This window comes from Notamacropus eugenii, chromosome 5, assembly GCF_028372415.1.
Source record: "Notamacropus eugenii isolate mMacEug1 chromosome 5, mMacEug1.pri_v2, whole genome shotgun sequence".
NCBI lineage: Eukaryota > Metazoa > Chordata > Mammalia > Diprotodontia > Macropodidae > Notamacropus > Notamacropus eugenii.
This window is the reverse complement of record NC_092876.1, coordinates 210431833-210447549: the sequence shown is the minus strand read 5'-3', so window position 1 is coordinate 210447549 and position 15717 is coordinate 210431833.

Here is a 15717-nt window from a genome sequence, read left to right as displayed (position 1 = left end):
GGGATTTCAGCCTCTTTCAAGAGTTAAATTATCAACAGATAATCCCCAAATAGAAGGGCACAGAGAAAAGAGATATGGATACGGAGTCAAAGGGCATAGATTCAAAGCCCATTTTTGTCCCTATACTATATATCTAACCTTAAGCAAGTCACTTAAATTCTCTGGGTTTTTAGTTTTCTCATCTATAAAATAAAGGATTGGAGCAGATGGCCCCCAAGGTCCTTTACAGTTCTAAGTATATGATCTTATGACCTGCAACTTATAACCATCTTCCTGAATTCCAGGACTGAATAAAGAGCTCCAACTCTGTGTCTTAATAAAATGCAAAGTCATCACATCCAAAACTCAATAATCATGTTCTGCTCAATCTAAATTTAATTCTACCCTTAGCACCATCCTCCAATTCACAGAAGTTCAGCACAGCAGACACCTTTGACTCTTCTTTTTCCATCACTCCCCATATCTAATAAGTTACTAAACCCAATCACTTCTACATCTTTATCACTCACATCTGTTCACTTCTACTCACTCACACAATTATCCCCTTGATTTAGGTCCTCTACACCAGTGGTGCCAATCTCAAATAGAAACAAGTGCCACTAAACCATACAAAAAGATCCCTGCAAGTCTTGACTTTAAAAACACATATTAACATTGGCTGTTTTCTATTATTTTATTTTGTTAAATATTTCCCAGCTACATTTTAATCTAGTTGAGGCCATACTCTTGAGTATTACAGGCCACATGTTTGACACCTCTTCTCACATCAGTAACCTGGATTGTTGTAGTAACCTCTTCCTAACTGGTCTTACTGTTTTTATTTTCTCTCTTCACCTCCCCCCATCTGTCCTTCCTAATCACCAAAATGGCCTCCCTAAGGCACAGAACTCACTATTCCATTACTCTGCTTGAAATCCCTCAGAACCTCCCCAATGTCCCCAGGATAAAATATAAACTGGCATGGAAAGCCTTTAAAATTTTTCTACCAACTACCTAACTGGCCTGATTTCATATGGCTCCCCTTCACCTATTTTCTAGCCAAATTGGCTCACTAGCTGTTCTCTAAACTCCATCTAAACTGTCATCTTCCATCTCCATACATTCACACAAGCTGTCCCTATTTGCCTGGAATGCACTCCCTCCTTTTCTCTTCCTTTCAAAACTCCTCTTCCTTTAAGGATTATCTCAGTTACCTCCTCCTTTACGTATCTTCCCCTATCCATTCCCCACCTCAAAGGGTGCGTCTGCTAGACAATTCTATAGGATTTTGTCTAGCCCTCTCTATTGTCCTAGTCACTCCCCACCTAGTAAAATACTTATCTTGGAATATCATATATCACCCTCTCAAAGTAAGGACTCATTCATTTTTATTTCTGTATGTCTAAGCATGGGTGGTTTGAAATCTGCTGTACTAAAGAGAACATTCATATCAGTGAGGCCCCAGTTTCACTGGAATATTTGGAGCCATATCCAAGACTTAGGATACGGCATTTCATAAGTGCTTAATAAACATTTGTTGAATCGAATGGTGACACCCAGATGCCAAAAATGTTAATGGGAGTTTAGGCTGTATTTATTTTTAAAGTATTCAAAATAAAAGAAGTTAGAATCTTGTTCTACTGTTCCCTAATCCAATCACATGTGAAGGTTTTTTTTCTTTTCTGTTTTCATTTCTAGACCTTTTCTTCTGCACCAGAAGAGTGGATTGCTAGCCTAGAAGAATTGAGCTGATCCTTAGCTTTGTTGGATTTTTGGTTTTATTTGGTGAGTTTTAGTCAAACTGAAGAGATGGCAAAAGAAAAAGCAAAGAAGAGGGAATAGTAGGTCCAGAGGGGGAATTTGAGATGAGTTTCTAATCAAAAGAAGACTATGCCTACTAGGCAGCTGTGAGAAAGAAAATGTAAACATGAAAAGGGCCCAAAAAATGGTTATTTCTTTCTTAAATAAAGGCCTCAGGAAATCCTTTAACACATATTTGTTTGATATCTAAAATGGGCTATCCAGAAAAACCAATATGCACATTGTAAAATATTGATGAATTTAAATACTTTGAGGGCAGGAAAGATTTTAGTGAACTTGAATTTATGGTTAGCTCAAATATTTGTTTCAACTCTTACTACAGAAAAGGTTTTTACAATGGACTAATACACTTTTCCATTATAGTATCCTGAATATAGCTGAAATTTTCAATGGGGATCAGAGATCTTGACATGCCACTCAGGGCCATGATAATAAATCTTAATTAATATTGTTCAAAGTCTGATGTAAACATATGAGAAGTGTACAAGATTGTTCTGAATGTGTTTCATTCCTGGACAGTTCTCAAAAGATATTTGGCATGTGTGAATAAATCCCTGATATTAATTAACTTTTCTGGTGATAGGCCCTTTTGCTCTTCAGAAATAAAGTTTCCCTCAAATCCCAGTTCTGGTTAATTGAAGTTTCATTAGATCAGAGTTCAGAATTTACAGCCCTAAGCCAATCTAGCAGCAATCTATTGTTTTATGACCATGAGCTAAGATTTCTTTGTATGTTTTGAATAAAGTCTTATTATACTTAAAAAGGTAAAAAATTTAAAAAACTCTTAGCTCACCAGCTGCACAAAAACAGGTGGCAGGATTTGGCTTTTGGACCATAGTTTGCCTGCCCCTACTCTACATCCTAACCACTCAGTTTAGCCACTCAGTCTAAATGCTAACATCTGTAGATAGGCGTATCAAGCAGAATAATAGGTCTTGATCCCTTCCCCTGAAGAATTATGATAACATTGCTTCCCTCCAGCTTGAAGATTAGTACATTTTAATGTCTCCTTTTGTTTGGAGCTCAGTATGGTGCACTACTGCATCATCCTTTCCTGTTTTCAAGGAAAATGCACTCAATGTAGGTACAAAACACACAATAAATATTGTTCAATTTAATTGATCATACATCAACTTGCAATTCCATTTTTTGACCATGTATTTCAACAAGTCACTTTGAAAATGGCATCCATGGGTGTAAGGAATTTCAAGTCTTTATTCAGACTCGATTGTCTGAGGTGTGACTACCAAGCAACGTGACAGTTTTTTTTTTTTATATTAAATTTATTTATTTAACTTTTAACATTCATTTTCACAAAATTTAGGGTTACAAATTTTCTCCCCTTTTATCTCCTCCCCCCCCCAACACCAAGCATTCTAATTGCCCCTATGACCAATCTGCTCTCTCTTCTATCTTCCCTCTCTGCCCTTGTCTCGATCTTCTCTTTTGTCCTGTAAGGCCAGATAGCTTTCTATACCACTTTACCTATATTTCTTGTTTCCTAGTGGCAAGAACATTACTCGACAGTTGGTCCTATCACTTTGAGTTCGAACTTTTTTACCTCCCTCCCTCTCCACCCCTTCCCTTTGGAAGGCAAGCAATTCAATATAGGCCAAATCTGTGTAGTTTTGCAAATGACTTCCATAATAGTTGTGTTGTATAAGATTAACTATATTTCCCTCCATCCTATCCTGTCCCCCTTTACTTCTATTCTCTTTTGATCCTATCCCTCCCCATGAGTGTCGACCTCAAATTGCATCCTCCTCCCCATGCCCTCCCTTCTATCATCCCCCCCACCCTGCTTATCCCCTTATCCCCCACTTTCCTGTATTGTAAGATAGGTTTTCATACCAAAATGAGTGTGCATTTTATTCTTTCCTTTAGTGGAATGTGATGAGAGTAGACTTCATGTTTTTCTCTCACCTCCCCTCTTTATCCCTCCACTAATGAATTTTTTGCTTGCCTCTTTTATGAGAGATAATTTGCCCCATTCCATTTCTCCCTTTCTCCTCCCAATATATTTCTCTCTCACTGCTTGATTTCATTTTTTTTTAAGATATGATCCCATCCTCTTCAATTCACTCTGTGCACTCTGTCTCTATGTGTGTGTGCATGTGTGCATGTGTGTGTGTGTAATCCCACCCAGTACCCAGATACTGAAAAGTTTCAAGAGTTACAAATATTGTCTTTCCATGTAGGAATGTAAAAAGTTCAACTTTAGTAAGTCCCTTATGACTTCTCTTTGCTGTTCACCTTTTCCTGGTTCTCTTCATTCTTGTGTTTGAAAGTCAAATTTTCTTTTCAGCTCTGGTCTTTACATCAAGAATGCTTGAAAATCCTCCATTTCACTAAAAGACTAATTTTTCCCCTGAAGTATTATACTTAGTTTTGCTGGGTAGGTGATTCTTGGTTTTAGTCCTAGTTCCTTTGACTTCTGGAATATCCTATTCCACGCCCTTCGATCCCTTAATGTGGAAGCTGCTAGATCTTGTGTTATCCTGATTGTATTTCCACAATACTTGAATTGTTTCTTTCTAGCTGCTTGCAATATTTTCTCCTTGATCTGGGAACTCTGGAATTTGGCCACAATGTTCCTAGGAGTTTCTCTTTTTGGATCTCTTTCAGGTGGTGATCTGTGGATTCCTTGAATACTTATTTTGCCCTCTGGTTCTAGAATCTCAGGGCAGTTTTCCTTGATAATTTCATGAAAGATGATGTCTAGGCTCTTTTTTTTGATCATGGCTTTCAGATAGTCCCATAATTTTTAAATTGTCTCTCCTGGATCTATTTTCCAGGTCAGTTGTTTTTCCAATGAGATATTTCACATTATCTTCCATTTTTCCATTCTTTTGGTTTTGTATTGTGATATCTTGCTTTCTCACAAAGTCATTAGCCTCCATCTGTGCCATTCTAATTTTGAAAAAACTATTTTCTTCAGTGAGCTTTTGAATCTCCTTTTCCATCTGGCTAATCCTGCTTTTGAAAGCATTCTTCTCCTCATTGGCTTCTTGAACCTCTTTTGCCAATTGAGTTAGCCTATTTTTCAAGGTGTTATTTTCTTCAACATTTTTTGGGGTCTCCTTTAGCAGGGAGCTGACCTGCTGTTCATGCTTTGACTTCATGTCTCTCATTTCTCTTTCCAGCTTTTCCTCCACTTCTCTAACTTGATTTTCAAAATTCTTTTTGAGCTCTTCCATGGCCTGAGCCCATTGGGTGGGCTGGGACACAGAAGCCTTGCCTTCTGTGTCTTTGCCTGATGGTAAGCATTGTTCTTCCTCATCAGAGAGGCAGGGAGGAAATGCCTGTTCACCTAGAAAGTAACCTTCTATAGTCTTATTTCTTTTCCCTTTTCTGGGCATTTTCCCAGCCAGTGACTTGACCTCTGAATATTCTCCTCACACCCGCCTCACCTCCTGATCCTCCCAGCCAGCGTTTGGGGACTGAGATTCAAATGCTGCTTCCAGCCTTAGGGCTTTTGGCGGGGGCAGGGCTGCTATTCAGTGTGAGATTAAGATCAGGTGCTGAGGTTGGGGCAGGGCCGCCTCTCAGGCTCAGTTCCCTCAGGGGGTTTATGCACAGACCTTCAACAATGGATCCTGGCTCCTGCCTGCCCAGGGAGCCCCGGTCTGCCACCACCCCTCAGCTTCTGCCTCCCGAGGGGGCCCGAGCCATGGGGGCACCCCACTGCCCTCTTGACCCACCAAAGAGACTCTCTCACTGACCCCTGTCATCTGTGGGTGGAGGGACTTGTGCGGCCACTGGAGATCCCGTCCCTGAAGCCTGCTCGGGTCTGTTCCTCTTGGTGCCGCGGCTGCAGCAGGTCTGGGCTGGTCTGGGCTCCGCGTCTGCAGCGTGACGGACCTTTTGGGAGAGGTTTGCAGGTCCCTCTGGAACAGAAATCTCCTTCGCTCCACTGTTCTGTGGCCTCACTGCTCCAGAATTTGCCGTGAGTTACTTTATACCGATGTTGTATGGGTTGTGGGTTCGAAGCTATGTGTATTTGCGTCTTTCTACTCCGCCATCTTGGCTCCACCCCTCCAATGTAACAGTTTTAACAGAAATACTGTGACTTCTACATCCAACTGAGTGTAACTCCCTTCAGAGCAGTTGCTTTCAGATGTCATGCCCTTATTCCAATGATGCCACCATTATCCAATAGGTTTTCCTTTGGAATTGTGTTGGGTTCCTATGGTACATTTTATGATAACTTCGTTTATTGTAAGCATTCATCCTTGAGGCATGCGGTTGATTGTTTTGATGGAAAAAAAAAATGATAATTTTGACCTAAATCCAAAAAATATAATGAGTGAACAAGCTGAGTCGATGGCAGGTGGGGTGCTAGATTTGGGGTCAGAAAAGCTTGGGTCCAAATTTTATCTCTGATAATTATTAGTTGTATGGCCCTGGGAAGGTCACAACCTCCCTTACCCTCAGTTTACTGAAACATCAGGATAATATCTACAGTGAGGTTGTTGTGTGGCTCAAGTTAAAAAATATGTTTTTGTCATTTTAAAGCATCAAGTGTTGTTGTTGTTCAGTCATTTCAGCTGTGTCCAACTCTTCATGACCCCTTTTGAGGTTTTCTTGGCAAAGATACTGAAGTGGTTTGCCATTTCCTTTGCCAGTTCATTTTACATATAAGGAAACTGAGGCAAATATGATTCAATGATTATCCCAGGGTCACTCAGCTAGTAAGTATCTGTGGTAGAATTTGAACTCAGGTCTTCCTGACTCCAAGGCTGGGGATTTCTCCAGTACACCACCTAGATGCCCCAAGCACCAGAAAAATACCATTAATTATCGAGGTGATTTTTATTATACATACAACAACAACAATACTATTTTGGATCAAAAAGGAGTGTGACCATAAAAAAATGTAAAATAGATTTTCTTGTGAGAAGTATAAACTAGCTCTGATAACAATCCCATAAATATATTAAGAGTAACGATGCATCACCATTAGAATAAATATACAAATTCCCAAAATGACCACTATGAAATAAAGTACTTATTTCAGTATATAAGTTCTGATATGAAGAATAATCAGTTTTGTTGCATCAAAGCACATGAAATAAAGTAAATATAATAAATAAATGAAAAAAGTAAAAAAAGTAAAGTGAAATAAAGCTCTTTGAGACCATAAAGTACCAAAATAGTTGTCATCGATTATTATTATAATAAAGTCTTATTAATATTATAGTAAAACCTCATCCTTCAGTTGTTCCCACAGACTTGTCTTAACAATAATATTCACCAAGACACTCCTACCTCTTCCTCCAATGAAAACAATTTCTGGTGAAAACATTGCAATCAATGTTTCAAATTTTAGGTCCTGAACGTTTCTTAAAAATTTTACATATGCTGCTCAGTCCTTTGCACAATCATCTTTAGGTCTTTCACAAGACAACTCAGTTTGGGTTGGTTGGTTATTAATTCAAATTCCCTTGTCTTTCATGTATAATGTAACATTCTGATTTTTTTTTAGTTCATCCCCTAAAACCAAAATTTTAATTTAAGTATACATCAACATTTTAGACAACATGGCTAAAAATGCTAATCAAGAAGTCTTAAAAGTACCTCAGGCCTATTATTCATTAAAAATAAAAGACCCTTTAGTTATAAGAGTCACATAGATTGATCATGAATGATGCTGTTCCCTTAAGGCAAAAGCAACGACATAAGTTTAATTGGTTCATAGTAGAAGAAAACTGGAGTCTTATTAGACAAATCTGACTGAAACCTTTGACTGAGTATCACCCTATCATTATACTGTCTCCATTTACATCATAAACATACACTAAAACTGGATAGCACAAAGCTAGATGAATAAGAGGCAGTCAATAATGTTTGTTGATGATCACACAGGACAAAAAATCTCATTAATTAAATTCAAATTGTCAGAGTGTTTCCAAACTCGTAACTAATAAGCGATAATCAACATACTGGCAATTATGAGTTGTTATGCAAATCTCATTTTGTTGAATACTTGGAGGAAGATAAGCAAAATCAAATACTGATGATGTGGATAGAATATAGTACCATGTCTTCCTTTTAATGAATAGCTATTTAGGAATGAGAGCTCTTCAGCTGGAAAAAGTACATGAATAAAAATTATTGAAACTACTACTAAATTTCACTATTATCATTGTTCAGCTATGTCCAAATCTGTGACCTCATTTGGGGTTTTTTTTGGAAAAGACACTGGAAAAGTTTGCCATTTCCTTCTCCAGATAAAGAAACTGAGACAAAGAGGATTAAATGACTAGTCCAGGATCACACAGATAGTAAGTGACTGAGGGTAGATTTGAACTCAGGTCTTCCAGACTCCAATGCTGGTGCTCTATCCACTGTGTCTCCTAGCACCTTATACTTTCAGATGAATACCTTGCCAACAGGAAGGCACAGTGGAATGAGGATCTGATCTGGAGTCAGAGAATATGGGTTCAAATCACATATACATATATATATGTATGTATGTATACATACATATATACATATATGCATACATATATATGTATATATATAACACCTTGGTCATGTCATTTAACCAGTCTTGACCTCACTCTCTATAAAGGAAATTAAAAGAATCTCATTAATTTGATTCAAATGAGGGATAGTACCAATACTTAGAATGACTGGGATGTAGATAGTAGATAACAGAGAGAAAGCAAAACTACAGAATTCAAAGACCACCATTTTGAAACTAGAAAGAAAAAAAACCAAAATGGTTAAGAGGCAATTGAAACTAAAGATAAGTGAGGAGATGGTTAGAAAGCACTATATGTCCTTAATGCATTTGTTATTAGGCCTGAACCACATTAAGTGGTTCATTAAGTCATTAACGAAGTCATTAAGATAAGTCATTACAATTAATATTTGAAAAAACAAAGAAAGTTACAATTCAATGTTAGATTAAGAATTTGGCTATTATTCTTAATGTAACATGTGACCATTGAAGATTTTTGAGGAAGAAAGTAGTAAGTTTGAACTTAAAAGTTAAGATTAATCTAGCAGTCATATGTCAAATGCAAGGAAGGAGAGAGAATACTAATAAATATAAGGAAAAAAGTGTAAAAATTAAGTACACGTCAACAAGGCAAGAGATGGTATAAGAAAACGATATTAGGTGCCAAATAGTGTTATAAATAATAGGAGCTTTGGGTTTAATCAAGCAGTCAGTCAACTAGCATTTTTTAAGGCTCTACTGCGTGCCGGGTATTGTGTTAAAAATCTAGGGATACAAAGAGGGGCTGAAAATAGTTTCTGCTCTTAAGGAACTCACAACCTAATAAGGGAGAAAATGGACAAATAATTCTACATGCAAAATTTATACAGGATAAATTGGAGATAATAAAGGTATAGCACAGATTTTAAGGGGGATCAGATCAGGAAAGGCTTCTTGTAGGAGGTAGACTTCAGCTAAGATTTGAAGGAAATTGGAGAAGTGAGGAGGTAGGGATGGAAAGGAAGAGAGTTGAGGCAGGGAGGACAGCAAAAGGGAATATTTGGAGTCAGGAGATGGGCGTATTGGGTGGGAGCAATAGCAAGGAGCCAGTGCCCCTGGATCACAGTGTATATGGTCAGCGGAGGACTGTAAGCTGTGAGAAAACTTTATGGAAGGCTTTAAAAGCCAAACAGAAAATTTTATATTCAATCCTGGGAGCAACAGGGAGCCATTGGAGTTTGTGTAATAAAAGATTGACCTGTCTAGCATTTTCAGGAAGATTGATTTGACAGCTGACTGAAGGACAGACTAGAGTGGGGAAAGGTTTGAAGCAAGATCAACCAGCAGGCTGTTGCAGGAGTTCAGCCATGAGATGATGAGGACCTAAAGCAGAATGGTGGCAGTGTCAGAGGAGAGAAAGAGGCTTATACAAAAATTGTCACCCAGGTACAGCTGAGGAAACTTGGCAACTGATTGAATATGGAGGGGTAAAGAGAGAGAGGAAACAGGGATGACAAACAGATTGCAAACCCAAGTGACTTGGAGGATGGTGGTACCCTTGACAACAATAGGGAGGTTAGGGAGGTTGGAGGGTGTAGGAGAAAAGATGATGAGTTTAATTTTGTATATGTCAAGTTTAAGCTGTCCACAAGAGATCCAGATTGAAATATCTGATGGGAAGTTTGAGATGAAAGACTGCAGATCAGAAGAGAAGTTAAAAACAGACATAAATCTGAGGATCTTCCCCATCGTCCTCACCATAGTAAACATTTATATAGCAGTTACTATGTGGCAGGCATTGTAATAAATACTTTACAATTATTATCTTATTTGATTCTCACAACAATCCTGGGAAGCGAGTGTTATTCTCCTCATTTTACAGATGAGGAAATGGAGTGAAACAGTTTAAGTGGCTTACTCAAGGTCATATGGCTAGTAAGTATCTAAGGCTGGATTTGAATTCAACTTAATTCTTCCTGACTCCAATCCTGCCACTCTATCCACCAAACTGCCCCAAGATGCATAGAAATAATATCACTCCATGAAAGTGAAACTGAATAATGAAGGAAGAGCAGAGGGTCAAGGAGGGAGCCTTGGGAGACACACATTGCACAGACATGAGTAACATGGATGGAAATCCAGCAAAGGGAACTGAGGAGAAAGAGAGTTTTGGTAATGAGCGTACTAGCAGCCGAAGGTATAAAGAAAAAACTTTGTACAGAAAGTGGCACTTAAGCTGAGTCTTGAAGGAAACCAGAGATACCGAAAGGTAGAAATGAGGAGGGAAAATATTCCAGGCATGAAGGAAATTTATCACAAAGACACAGTCACAAGAAATGAAACATTTTGTGTATAGTCAGAGAAGTAGAGAAGTATGGCTTCATCATGGAATCCTTAGAGGAAAGTATTATTGTAAGAAAACTAGAAAGGGTCTAGGTTATAAAATTATTCAAATGTCAGAGAAATTTATAGAGGCAACCACTGAACACAAGGATAAAACAACCAGACCCATACTTTAGGAAAATTATTTTGGTTATTAAGTGGAGACAGAAACATGGAAAACTTTGAGATAGGGAAACCAAATAGAAGCATATTGCAGTAGTCCAGGTGAGTTATGATGAATGCCTGAATTTAATGGATGAGTGAAGAGGAAAGGATTTAAGTGAAAGGTGGTGTGAAGGTAGAAACAGGATTTGGCAACTGTTTGGGTAATAAGCAGGGTGAGTGAGAGACAGAGAAGTGGAAGATAAGACCAAGGTTTCAAACACAGAAGACTATAATGATGGTGATACTACTGACAAAAATTGAGGAATTTGAAAGAGAGATAAATTTGGGGGGAAAGGTTTTTGGAAATGTGGAGTTTGTGATGCCTGCAGACTATATAGTTCAAAATGTCTAATAGATATATCATAATGTGGAATTTTAGCTAAGAAGAGAGAATAAAGTTAGATATATAGATATGGGACCCATTTCCATAGCAGTGATAATTAAAAGCTGGTTAAGTTACCAAGTAAAAGAATAAAGAGGGGGGAAAAGAAAAGAAGGCCCAGGACAAAGCTTTGGTATACACTCACAGTTAGTGGGCATGACATGGATGATGAATCAGCAAAGGAGACTAAAAACAAGAAGTCAGGCAGGTATGAGGAGAAACAGGAGAAAGTAATGTCATAAAAACCCAGAGGAAAGAGAGCACACAGAAAGAGTAGGTGGTCAATGTCAAATATTGCAGTAAGGTCAAAAAGGATGAGGACTGAGAAGATGTGATTAGATCTGGCAAATAAAAGATTATTAATAACTTTGGAGAGAGTGGTTTTGGTTAAAATATGGTTCAGAAGACAAAGTTAACATGAGGAGGAGCCTAGAAGACAATCTATTTTACTATTATACACAGGCTAACTTAGTTTATATTTTTCATTAGTGATACCAAAAACTCAATGACCAGTTCTCCACACTCCTTATCTAAAAATACTAAAAGTAATAAAGAATATACAGGATTAGCCTTATGCAGAAACAATTGCCTGAATGGTGACTGGGATTCAACCATACTATTATATGGGTTATTATTCTGGTGGGTTAGTTTAATTATTAGGGATCTTTAGAATAGAGATCCAAGAAGGGTGAAAAGAATCACCTAGTTCAGAGGGGTCTAACACAGGGCAATATTCTCAGTGCTGTGAAACAAATAAAAATAGAATTGGAGAATATTTAACAAAATGAATGAAGATATAATAGAACATAGATAATGTTTATATGTGATTTCATAAGCCAATATGATGCCCACAGGCATCCTTATGCACAGTTTAGTGGCCCCTGTTTCTATGTGAGTTTTACACCTCTGCTGTAGTCCAACCTCTTCATTTTACCAATAAAGGAGCTAAGAATTAGAGAAAATGGGATGACTTGCCTAAGGTCACATAGTTAACAGCAGAGTTGGAACTAAAATTCAGGTATCCAAATTCCTGGTGCAGGCTTTTTCCTAAGCTTAAACTGCTGATGAAATCTAAATAGTCTTAAAAGATATTTAGCACTGAGTGGATGGCCACTGGAGAAGAAGATTTGGAAGGGAGTAAAAACATAAAAGATGTCTAGGGTGTGGATTGAGGGTGGATTTAGAGATTCAGAGAAGAAAGATAAAGAAAACATTAGGAATAGGGAAAAGCATAGACAAAGGATAGCAAAGATATTTTACCTACTTTATAAATTTTGTATAAAGCTTAATTTGGTGATATCTCTCCATCTTGGTTATAATTATAATGATAACCTACATTTATATAGCACTTTGTGTTGCTCATAGTGGAATCCAAGGGAGGTTATGCTATCACTACATGAAAGTGTACTACACGAAAGGATGAGCAGAGGTCCAAGGAGAGAGCTTTGGGAGACACTCATTACACAGACATGAGTAATATGGATGAAAATCCAGGTGGCTATCAGAAATCTCCTGGAAGACCTCCAATAACAACAAAAACTCAATACATTTTGCAGAAGCTCTATGGTGACATTAAGAAGTGTTTCTTTATGTGAAGTTGAAATCTTCTCCTCTACAAAATAACTGTAGAGGAGAAGAATTCCAACTTCTGTCCTCTTGGGTCAAATAGCACAAATTCCACTTATACACGATAACTCTTCAAAGATTTAAAGAAAGTTATCATGTCTTTACTAAATCATGCCATCTTCTGGCCAAACATCTGCAGCTTCTTAAAATGATGATGATGATGATGATGATGATGATGATGATGATGATGATGATGATGAAGAAGATAGTTGATATTTACCCAGCACTTTAAGATTTGCCAAATACTTATGTGCATTACATATATGATAGTATGAAATAGTTTCTACATTCCTCACCATCCTGGCCTCCCTCTCCTGGACATGCCCCAACCTATCATTGTCCTTCCTAAAATGTAAAGTCCAGAATGCAAGATAGTACTCCAGCTGTATTTCTCCATTCTATTTCAAGGAGATGGTATGTTGTTGTCAAATGAGCATTGGACCAAAAATCAGAAAATCTGACTTCTATTTCCAACTTATCCAACTTTTATTTCCAACTTGCTATATATAATCTTGGGCAACCCATTTAATATAACTGAACTTCAGTTTCCTCTTCTGTAAAAGAGGAGGGAGAAATGGAGTGCATAATCCATAAGTCCCTTTTAGCTCTATTTTGGCTACATTTGGTTTTTGCTCTAAACACTGGTATGTTTGTAGATGAATTCTGAATCATACATGCAACTATTTATATTTTCTCAGCATAGTGTATGGAGCAGTGGGAGGAGATGCAAATGATTAGGATGAAGAAGACCCTGTTAAGTGTGGACTAACTAGAGATACATTTTTAAAAAATCTTTTTGCAGATCTAAATCACGTAAAATGAGGAGGACAGATTAGATCACTTTCAAAAAAATCAAAGGATGTTTCATGTGTAGTGAACCTCTCTGTGCTTTACAAAAGAATGGGACAGGAATAATGCCTTATTTAAACTCTCCTAGCACCTGGTATGGTGTTCTTCTTATGGTTGGAACTTAATAAATTATTGAATGAATGGAGAATTTATTAAGCACTTTCTACGTGCAAAGCACTGCGCTTAGCACTGGGGAGAAAAATCAGAAAACTAAGACAGTTCCCACTCTCAAGGAGTTCACATTCTAATGGGGAAAATAACTTCTATGGAAGGTGTCAGCTGCAAGTCAGATGGAAAGATCCTATGGTTCTTAGGGCACAGAAGCAAAGCAGATGGTAATGCCTCTTCTTTAATGTGATTTCAACTTATAATCATATCAGTTTCTGAAGTTGAACCCTTTGACAATGCCAAGGACATTGGTAACAAGTAATTATTTTTTCCCTAGGTCTGCTACAACTGTAGCTGTGGCACCTCTAATAGCAGCTGCCAAGCTTCCTCTCCACGGGGATTGCTTCCTAAAACAATGGTGAAGGTCACTGGGCAGGAACTGTTACCATTCCCAAGCTTCTTGGGCTCAGGATTCTGGGTTATCTCTAACAGGACCTGAGGGGAGATGGTGACCAAAGTAGTGGTGGTGTGGTTTGCATGGCACATGCTGCCTCCAGTCTTTCTTTCAGGATACCAGTTAGACTGGTTTACCTTCCTATGTGCAGGGTTCCATCAACCTCTATACTCCACTCATCACTGTCCCCCTGTCCCTCTGACTGGAGGGTGGAGGCATGAACTCCACACTTTCTACTTTAGGTGGGAGCTCAGCTCAGAATGCTTCATCATTTCTCACCCGGCTGCACTGCTTTGGAATCCTCTGGCTTCTTCACCTTGCCTCCACATCAGGTATCTTTCCCAACTCACCCTCACCTCCAGCTTTTCAGTTTCTTTTGGGGTATTATCTTCCCCCACTAGAATGTAAGGTCCTTAAGGACAGGACTTGTCCTCCTTCCTTCCTTCCTTATTTTTTTGCATTCCTAGAATTTAGCACAGTGTCTGGCATATAGTAAGTGCTTAATAAATGTTTATTCACTATGGGTTATTGACTGTGTGTTGCAATTGGTTGGCAGCTGGTGAGGGCTAGCTGACCCATTCTCTAAAACAGTTGTTTCTCTAGATTATAGCTGTGAAGGTTGGGATGGAGGCAGAACTAGTAATCAAAGGTGCTGCCACTTCCAGGGTTCATTGGTCATCCTATTGCTGGCAGCTTGTCATCAGGTGATGAGAAAACAGAGCCCCAGCTCCACAATGACTCCTCCCTTCAATGATGCTGTGGAAATTGAGTTCAAAATAGGTTTGGTGGTTGGGGGACAATGTTATTCCATATTCAATATGACTCAACATTGTGGCATAACAGCCAAATAAACTAATTCCATCTTAGATTGCATAAACAGAAGCATGATGTTAAAAGCCAGAGTCATACTTGTCTTGCTTTGTTCTGTACCCTAATCAGACAATGTCTGAAGTATTGTGTTCAATTCTTAGAATCACATTTTAGAAAGGACATGAATAAATTAGAGAGTGACCAGCATAGAGTACTTAAAGCCATATCACATAAGGATCAATTGAAAAAACTTAGCAAACCAAGAACCTCTGTCTAAGTGTTGGAGGATTCCTTAACACCTGTCATCATCAAAACAGCAACCAATTTTACATTCAACTGCCCTTTCTGAATCCATGGAAACCAATTCAATTAATTTCCTCAAGCCAACAGAACCAAAACAAACTCCTGAAAAGTGCTTCATCCTCCACGTCAGAAGTTCAAAGGAGACCCTCAGATGAAATCACTGGGTCCAAATTTCTCTAAATCTACTACCCATGACCCAGTTGTCAGGTCCTAGACACATATCCTTCAAATCTCAGGAAATTGTTAATTGCCATAAATCCAGTGTCAGCCTGTTCCCTTAATCTTTAAGGACTAGATTTTAGCTGGATCCCTGATGCTGAAAGTCTGGTCTGATTTCCCTTTACGCCCCAGAATACAATATTATATGTGTTCATGAGGAACATGTGATTTAGA